Source organism: Teleopsis dalmanni, chromosome X (genome assembly GCF_002237135.1).
Source record: "Teleopsis dalmanni isolate 2A chromosome X, ASM223713v2, whole genome shotgun sequence".
In the NCBI taxonomy this organism is placed as follows: Eukaryota; Metazoa; Arthropoda; class Insecta; order Diptera; family Diopsidae; genus Teleopsis; species Teleopsis dalmanni.
In genome coordinates this window covers 88,306,516-88,315,149 of record NC_051848.1, presented here as the reverse complement: position 1 = coordinate 88,315,149, position 8,634 = coordinate 88,306,516, and positions in this window count along the sequence as shown.

Below are 8,634 nucleotides of genomic sequence, written 5' to 3'. Positions count from 1 at the left end.
CTGGTTTATGATTTCGTTCTAATATAAACACAGCAAGTAAATTTGTTAATAAAACTTTCGTAGCAAAGTAACAAAAACTCCAGAAAAATGTGCGAACAAAAAAAGAGAAGTCGGCTTTGGGTCAGTTGGTTAAGGTACGCTGATACTGAGCTTCACATTTGGCTAAACCCGAATTCAATTCCAGGTACTTGCAGTATCAATAATAATTATTTATGAATAAATTAATACAAGAATTATTTCCAAGACCATGATGATGGGTATTTGGCAATACTCGAAACAGCTGCATGGTCAGCTAAAAATTCAATTAAATAAAATAATATAAAATGAATTTTTGTTGTTGTATTTCACTACTGTTCGAAAAAACCTCTTTAGGAAAAGAATTTTAAAAAAAGAAAAGAAAATGAAATGGAACCAATTTGGGACCAATTTAAAAATATTTTAATGGCGGTGGAATGAACTACGGTAACTATATTTGTATTGTTATTTTTTTCATCACTAACAACACAAGGAACTAAAACAACTGACATTTACCAGAGCGTATGAGTAACAATGAAAATTCCTTCAAGCTTTAATTAAGGAAATCTGAAGTCAAATGCAGAAGGTTTGATTTTTCTAATTTCAAAATGATCACCAACTAACCTTAACTCGATACTTTCGGTTTAAGTACTAAGCTGTATGTAAGTTCATTTGTGTTGAAGTAGCTGCTTTGTATACCCCTCGCTGGTCAAAAACTAAAAAACTGATATTTTTTAGTAAGCTTTGTGAAGAAATAGAAATTAATATTCTTTAAAGAGATGCTCAAATAAGTCGAGCAGGAAAATATATGTAGTTAATGACAACTAACCGTTCAAAATCGGTGTCTAGTTGACTAAGTTGCAATTATTTCAGTAAATTATAAACATAATTGCAGTATTTTTATTTACATATATGCAAGAAAAAGTATTTACTGTAAATACATTCACGTCGAAACTCCGCACATTGAGCCTTTTAGATATACCCATTATTTGAAAAAAATTGCTCATTTCATTATTTTCTTCAGAAAACAAAATTTTTGTGAACTTGTTTTAATCTCAGGCATATTAATCTTGTTCACTATACATTTTTAAAAATATAAATATATATGCCAGCGAAAGCTATTTTTAATTAGTAATATAAATTTTGTTTACTTCTAGTTCATTATTTTAGACAGATAAAATATATCAAGAAATTTGATCGACATTAATCATCTGTTGAAGTTAACTTAATCATTGTATGATTAAGTGGTTATTAGTCAGTAATAGTTAGTAGACTCTTTACCCGAATCCAGAGCTCCCGATTACCAAATAATTTTCGTATTACTTCAATTTGTTATAAGCAAGGTTTTCCCTGTTTACATTACATTAATAATTTACAATTATTAATGAATCACGTATATATAATAAATCTACTACATTATTATTGTTATTTGACACAAATGTAATTCTATCAAATTAGGTGTCATATATGTATACATATATAGTGTCGTATATCATGCAGATTATTCAATTCTTGCATTGTGCAAATTCAAAATGTTTGGCTTTAATTAGAGTGCCTTCGGGTGTTTTTGGTGAAAATAAATACGTAATCGACATAGAAACTATTACGTTAGTTAATATTAATTAAACTAAATCAGTATTCAATTTAAAAATTGGAGAAAATCCAAAATCTATAGAATATACGGCAGATTTATAAAAGAAAGTGTGTGTATATAATAGATGATATTCAAGAAAGTTAAAGTTCGTCAAATTTTAATGTCTTATTAATCTTCTAAGCCTCATCCCCTCTAAATAGTAAAACTTCTTTTGTTTTGTCATTGACGTGACAGAGACATACATACATACGATTTTATTTGTTACTCATTCAATAATTACAAAATACGCAGCCAGTCACATCATTCTATTCGTCCTTGTTCCGTTCGTCTAGTATAGTCCAAGGCATCTGTGGAACACTGTATCTAAGGTTCGGTCAACCGTCCGTGCTCGCATTGTTTAGCAGCTGTACTGAATGCGAGTCCCTTAATTCCACTCCAAATTAGTTTAGGGAATAGAAAAACACAAGCAGCAGCACAAATAATCGGGTTCGTAGTTTGATCTCCTTGAAATATTGGTCTGCAACCTGCTCCAGTAGCACAGCCGTCTGCGCATGCCACTGAAGTCGCTGTTAGTGCTGCTTCTATTGACATTTTAAATTGTTTATTAGAATCAAACGTTTAAAAAAATAAATCTTATTATCTTCTAGGTTTTCTAGGATGTTAACTGATATGAAAAATTTTTTATAATGTCAAATGACGTTTTCAAAATTTCAGGTATTTTCTCTCTACCTAGATTCAAATATTGAAATTGAAATTGAAATTGAATAAAATTGATGCAGACAACATATAAAAATCTGTTATTGAAACTCTGTTACCTGATCACGAATGGATAATGAATGACATACAGTAAAGGGTAAAGGGATAGCCTGACAGAGATTGATAATGTTAAAATTCAAAATCTCGACACGAGTATTCGCACTAACTCGCAACTATTATCAAAATTATCAAAATAATAATGAGAGGTTTCTGCAATTGTGTCTCAAATTTGTGTCAAATTTGTATAAAATTTTCAAGCAAATGGTGTATTCAAAGTCAGTCAAAGTCAATGATTATAATAATAATTTCGAGAAAAGGCTGAAATGAATTAGTCCACTTTTGTTATATGTTAGGTGATATTAATAAATATTAAAGAAATAGAAGTTAGAACGAGATGAGCTAACACATCGCCGATTTCAGCACGCAAAAGTTGACTGATGAATATAACAACCAGAATCAGAAACAAGAGGAGTTCTTCAGAAGCAAGAAAGCAAGTGATAAGACTTTATTGATCTTACGTAAGTGCTCCTGATTCACGGACCATTTGGTTAAGCATTTAGATACAAATGAGATAGATAAAATTATGAATATGTATTATGTATTATTCTGAAGAACTAACAGCTAGTTTCAATTACAGAAGAATTTCGTGGAGGACCTTTAAATCCGTCGTAAATTTATCTTAATAAGTCACTATAAATTTGGTTCATTTTCAGAAGTTCTTGATATTTGTTTTAAAATATTTTATGCGTTTGTTTGGAGTATCACATACTTTGCGAATCTCTTTGAACTTTTACTTTGCAGCAGTTCCGCAAAATTAGAAGTGGACAAATCTTGCCTTTGCAATTTTTGTATTATTATATTAAGCTATATATGGTTCAGTCTTTGTAGAAAAAAAGAGTCTGATTGAAGATTTCTCCTCTTTTCATAAAAATGCACATTTCTTATAAAAATAATCAAATTTGTGTTCTGTGACTTGTATGTTGGGAACGTACTACATATTTCTGCTATATAGTAGTAAGTTGTTTCATTCTAAAATTAACAAAAATTAATTTCGACAGCTGGGAAGAATTAAGTTATTAATTTGTTTCGGTCCCTGTGGTTCGAAGTGAGCGTAATCGCTTTAAAAACATATTCATATGAAATAGGTCATATGAATATTGGTATTCATATGAAATACAAAGAACAATAAAAAAATAATAGTCCTCTCACTATCATTCTTTAATATATGAAATATTTTTGGATTACGAGCAGAATAACTCTCATAATATATTTTTACGACTACAATACGATACTCCAATAATGAAATGAAAACATATTCTTCACACAACTCACTGAAAATGCTTTCAGATTTTTATAAATACGGAAACGGAATATATTTAAGTTGACTATCAGCGAGAAGAGTCCAACGATATTAATGAAGAAGTATCTGTATTTGCATACTTTTATAAATTGCAAGTCAACTGATCAATTTCAATCAATTTCACATAAAACTTATAAAAACGGTCATATGCTATTATTGAGCAGCTGCCAATCCTAATATAATCACTCTCACTCAGTAATTATCAAAGCTTAATTTTAAGTTTATCAAAAATTTTATTTTATAACATCGTTTATGGTGTGGATAAGCATTGCCAAGCATAAAAACATTTCTTACATCAAAATTTTGTAATATACTTTGACAAATAAATTCTGGATTTTCATCTGAATTTGATTTGAAATACACAAATAAAACATGTTTAGTCTTTTACTTTTTTTATTGTATATCTGTTAACAAATCTGTTAAAAAATCTTATGAAATTAAAATTTACTGGTTAACGGTTTTGCTATTCTAAGAAAACTAAATTTAAGCTGGCAACACTTATTGAAAAAACACGATAATAATTGATTTCAGCATCTTCTACTCTGTCACCCAAGATATTCGTAAAGTGTTATATATTTTATTATTGCTTTTATTTCTGTGGACAAAAAGAAAAAAACAGCAATAGAATACCGCGAATACGGCTATTATTAAAAAAATATATTCTATTGACTTAGTATGAATTTGGAATCTTCGTATTAGGAATGAAAAAATGGTGCAGTTTTGTAGCACTTTTTGTGTGATACTTGTAGAGAAGTAAAAGTAAGCCGATGATTGTTCGTTAACCTCAGTAGTCTAGTGGTTAGCAACTCTAACCACTGCCACTGGGGCCCAAGTTCAAATCCCGCTAAGGGCAAACGGTTAATATACAATTTCAAATTAATACAAGTTTAAATCACTAGTCATCGTAGCACGTACGGAAAAAAAATTTTTCTTAATTAAGTGAAAATTTTTTATATATTACATTATTACCTATAACAGATGTGTATACTCACGCTTTGCTACAACATTTTATTTCAAAGTTGTGCTTTTATTTTATTTATATATATGTTGGGCAAGCCAAATAAGGAATACCACACAGCAAAAGAACGCTTAATAACTAAAGTATATAGAAATTACTATCTAGATGGATACTGGTTCTTTATTCTGTAATTCTTACCGATGCGAGAAATTCCTTTAATTAGGATTAAAATATGTCTCATTGAACTTGGAATTTTTGTTGTTTTTGGTGCATTGGGTGCGAAATACACCCTATATATCTTAAGTGTTCGTCCAAAACATTGTCCGCATTTTCATCTGATATATGACAGCTACCATCTCCAACTTCATTTGTGGTCGCTCAAAATGACTCCGTGGACCTTTTTACTATTTTTTGGAATAACTTTAAATTTATATATGTACCGCGTTTAATATTTATTTTATACAGAAATAAAATGAAATTTCAGATTAAGATATGTTTCGTTTGAAAAATGTTACTTTGTAAATAGTATCAGTTTTTATATTTTATTTCTGGCACTGCTTTATGGTTTGTCTGGTTGCTTACGGGATCTTCTGTTATGCCTATAGATGAGCTGATTCTATAGATAATGTAAAAATCTTTCTGATAGTGCTTAAGTAGTAAAATTAAAAACAAATGAATTATTATTTCTCATTATTTGAGATATTATATAAATCAGCTTTCAACGTATGAAGGACTTTTCAAAAATGTGTATTTTTAGTGGATTCGCCTATTGGCAGTTGCATGTATTAGAAGGACAATATAACATAAGACTTTTACATTATCAGAAGAATGCATTTATCAATGTAGCGAATGGGCTTCGAGCACATAAATGTCTATCAAATGGATTATGATGACATTTTAACGAATTGTAATTTTAGTCGGGTATCCTGTTTTGCTAATTCATCTAAAAGAAATGGTAATCAGACGATGAAAGGTCCTGCCTAAATGGTGGATGCCTCAAAACAACCCCGGAAAGTTCCTTCAATTTGTTTTGTGGCATCAAAGATGTGTGCGGTCTGGTATTATCATAGTCGATCAACATGTCTTTTTTAGAAGCGAATTTTGGTCGCATTTCTTCAATACCTATGTTCTTCCAAGCGAAGCAATTGGATTATCGCCTTAGTAGTTGGAGTAACTCTCCAACTGGATTATAAAATTAATCACTGGAGACTTGAAAATTTTAATTTGCGTTTCAGTATTCTATTTAATTATTTCAATCAAAAGATAGAATTAAGGGTTTATGACAAAAAATTAATTTTATAATTATCTTCATTTGAAATGTTTTGATATTACCAAAGGTTGGTGTGCCAGTACTACTTCTAAAATGTAAAGACGTACTTCTAACTGGGTCCATTAAGATTGTGACTCGAAGTTTTGTCTCCCCTGGGCGTAACTCCAGTTACTAGAGCCATTGTTCAGGTAATGGGTTTTGATCGTATTTGAATTTTATCCCGCTAATTGATATGTGATAGCACACGCCTAATTAGTTTCCATAGTTTTTTAGCAAACCGGTGATAGTATAAATCACCGACGACTTTGGATCTGGATAAGAATCCATCATAAAAGAAAAATTAATCAACCTAAGTTCTCACATATTTTTAGTCTATACTTATAAAACTTTTTATTATACAAGCGGTTTTGCTTTTGCTTTTGCTTTTGCTTTTGCTTTTGCCTTGTGACTGTCGTGTCCGTGTTTGGGACCTATTTTAGCGACAGTATCTGTTCCATTTTAATGGCTGAAGTAAACTCAAGAGTATACCATAATTTTTAAAACTAGGTTGTGTTTTTAATAAAAAAAAAAAGATACATAAAATTCGGTAGTTGACACTGCTTCAATAGCACACACTGTTGAGGTGTAGCTTTAAAGCGATTCTTTAATGCAGATGTTGTCACAAATTTCACGACCTTAATCAGGGATTTTGTGAGGAAACGTATCTTAAGGAGTACAATAAGTTTGAAAAATTCCCTTCCTCTCCTTAATCATTAGCAGTCAGCATTATATCTTTTATATTACGTTCAAACGAAATATTATTTCATTATATGATGAGTTATATTTCAAACTTTTAGATTTAATGAAAAATTGCTGTTTCATTCGCAATTGTTGAATCGTTTCACTACGTGGCACAGTGAGAATATTGTTACCTGCCTGATAACCGGTTAGTCGACTTATCAGCTAATACCGTTGAATGACGGTTTTCTTGTCTGTAACTGATTGGTAATATATCACACTATCTGAGGATTTTTAGTTCGTTCAGATTTATCCTTAAACACAAGTTATTAGTTATTACCTGCCCTTTACATCGCATTCAATTTCTACTTCAAAGGCAAAGTTTTTTCATAAAATGCTACTATTTTAATTGCTCTTTTAATAACTGTTATGACTGAAATAATCGACAAAAGAAAATATACCGAATTAACTCTAGTTAGTATTTTCGTCGATGAAACAACATCGTTAACCGAATTAGGAATAAAAAATGCTTTTAAATATGATCATCTCAGAAAGTACTAGTTACTGAAGACAGAATGAACTTATTGTGCCAGCCATGATGATGTAGGTATAGTGGTTCCAGATGCTTTGCATGACAGCGTGGCAGGTTGACTACACATCGAATTAAGGAAAGTCATTTTTAAGCTATTATTTAAGCTAACACCAATAAAGATTGTTTAACTTTCTCCCTGTCAGTATGGTTAGTATGATCCTGTCGGTCGGTTTAAGTCTACCCTCCCTATCGCATCCTATCAACCTTAATGTGATTCAAAACACTATTTTTTTTACGACTCCCTTATCCAACCTATATAACCTATCGCCTATCGCCTGTCGCCCATCGCCTATCGCCTGTCGCCTGTCACCTGCCCTCTTCAGTCCACGCTGTCTAATTTATTTCAAGTCTGCATATGTAGCCTTACAAATACCTCTTGTAAGCTTCTTATTTTCTATTCACGTCTTACCACAGACTCAACAATCAACCATGAATAATCCTTAAGCATAGCAAACTGCCCATTATATACCCACATTTCGTCCCTTAATAACTTTTTCCATTCATTTTTCAGTAACTTTGTCGGGTAATCGATACTTTCATAATTTTCTTTTCACATACTTGTTTATGATTTCCTTCATTACGAAATATTCGTAATTTCTCTCCCTGTTTTCATAACTTTGCAACATTTTTTTCTTCTATATAAAAATGCTCTCAAACTTTCGTCTCATTGCATTTTGTTTTAAGTGAACAATTTATTAAATAAATCAAACCACAAAAAAAAACTATAATAAACTTACTAAATTTTGGAAAAGAATTATTTCTTTTGTAAGGTCCTATATATAAGAACGAACAAATCATGCAAGAAATAATGCCTCTACAAACAGAATAGTATTGAAATTCAACAATTAAAAATAAAAATATAATTAATTAATTCAATTATTCTATAGCTGGTTTATGATTTCGTTCTAATATAAACACAGCAAGTAAATTTGTTAATAAAACTTTCGTAGCAAAGTAACAAAAACTCCAGAAAAATGTGCGAACAAAAAAAGAGAAGTCGGCTTTGGGTCAGTTGGTTAAGGTACGCTGATACTGAGCTTCACATTTGGCTAAACCCGAATTCGATTCCAGGTACTTGCAGTATCAATAATAATTATTTATGAATAAATTAATACAAGAATTATTTCCAAGACCATGATGATGGGTATTTGGCAATACTCGAAACAGCTGCATGGTCAGCTAAAAATTCAATTAAATAAAATAATATAAAATGAATTTTTGTTGTTGTATTTCACTACTGTTCGAAAAAACCTCTTTAGGAAAAGAATTTTAAAAAAAGAAAAGAAAATGAAATGGAACCAATTTGGGACCAATTTAAAAATATTTTAATGGCGGTGGAATGAACTACGGTAACTATATTTGTATTGTTATT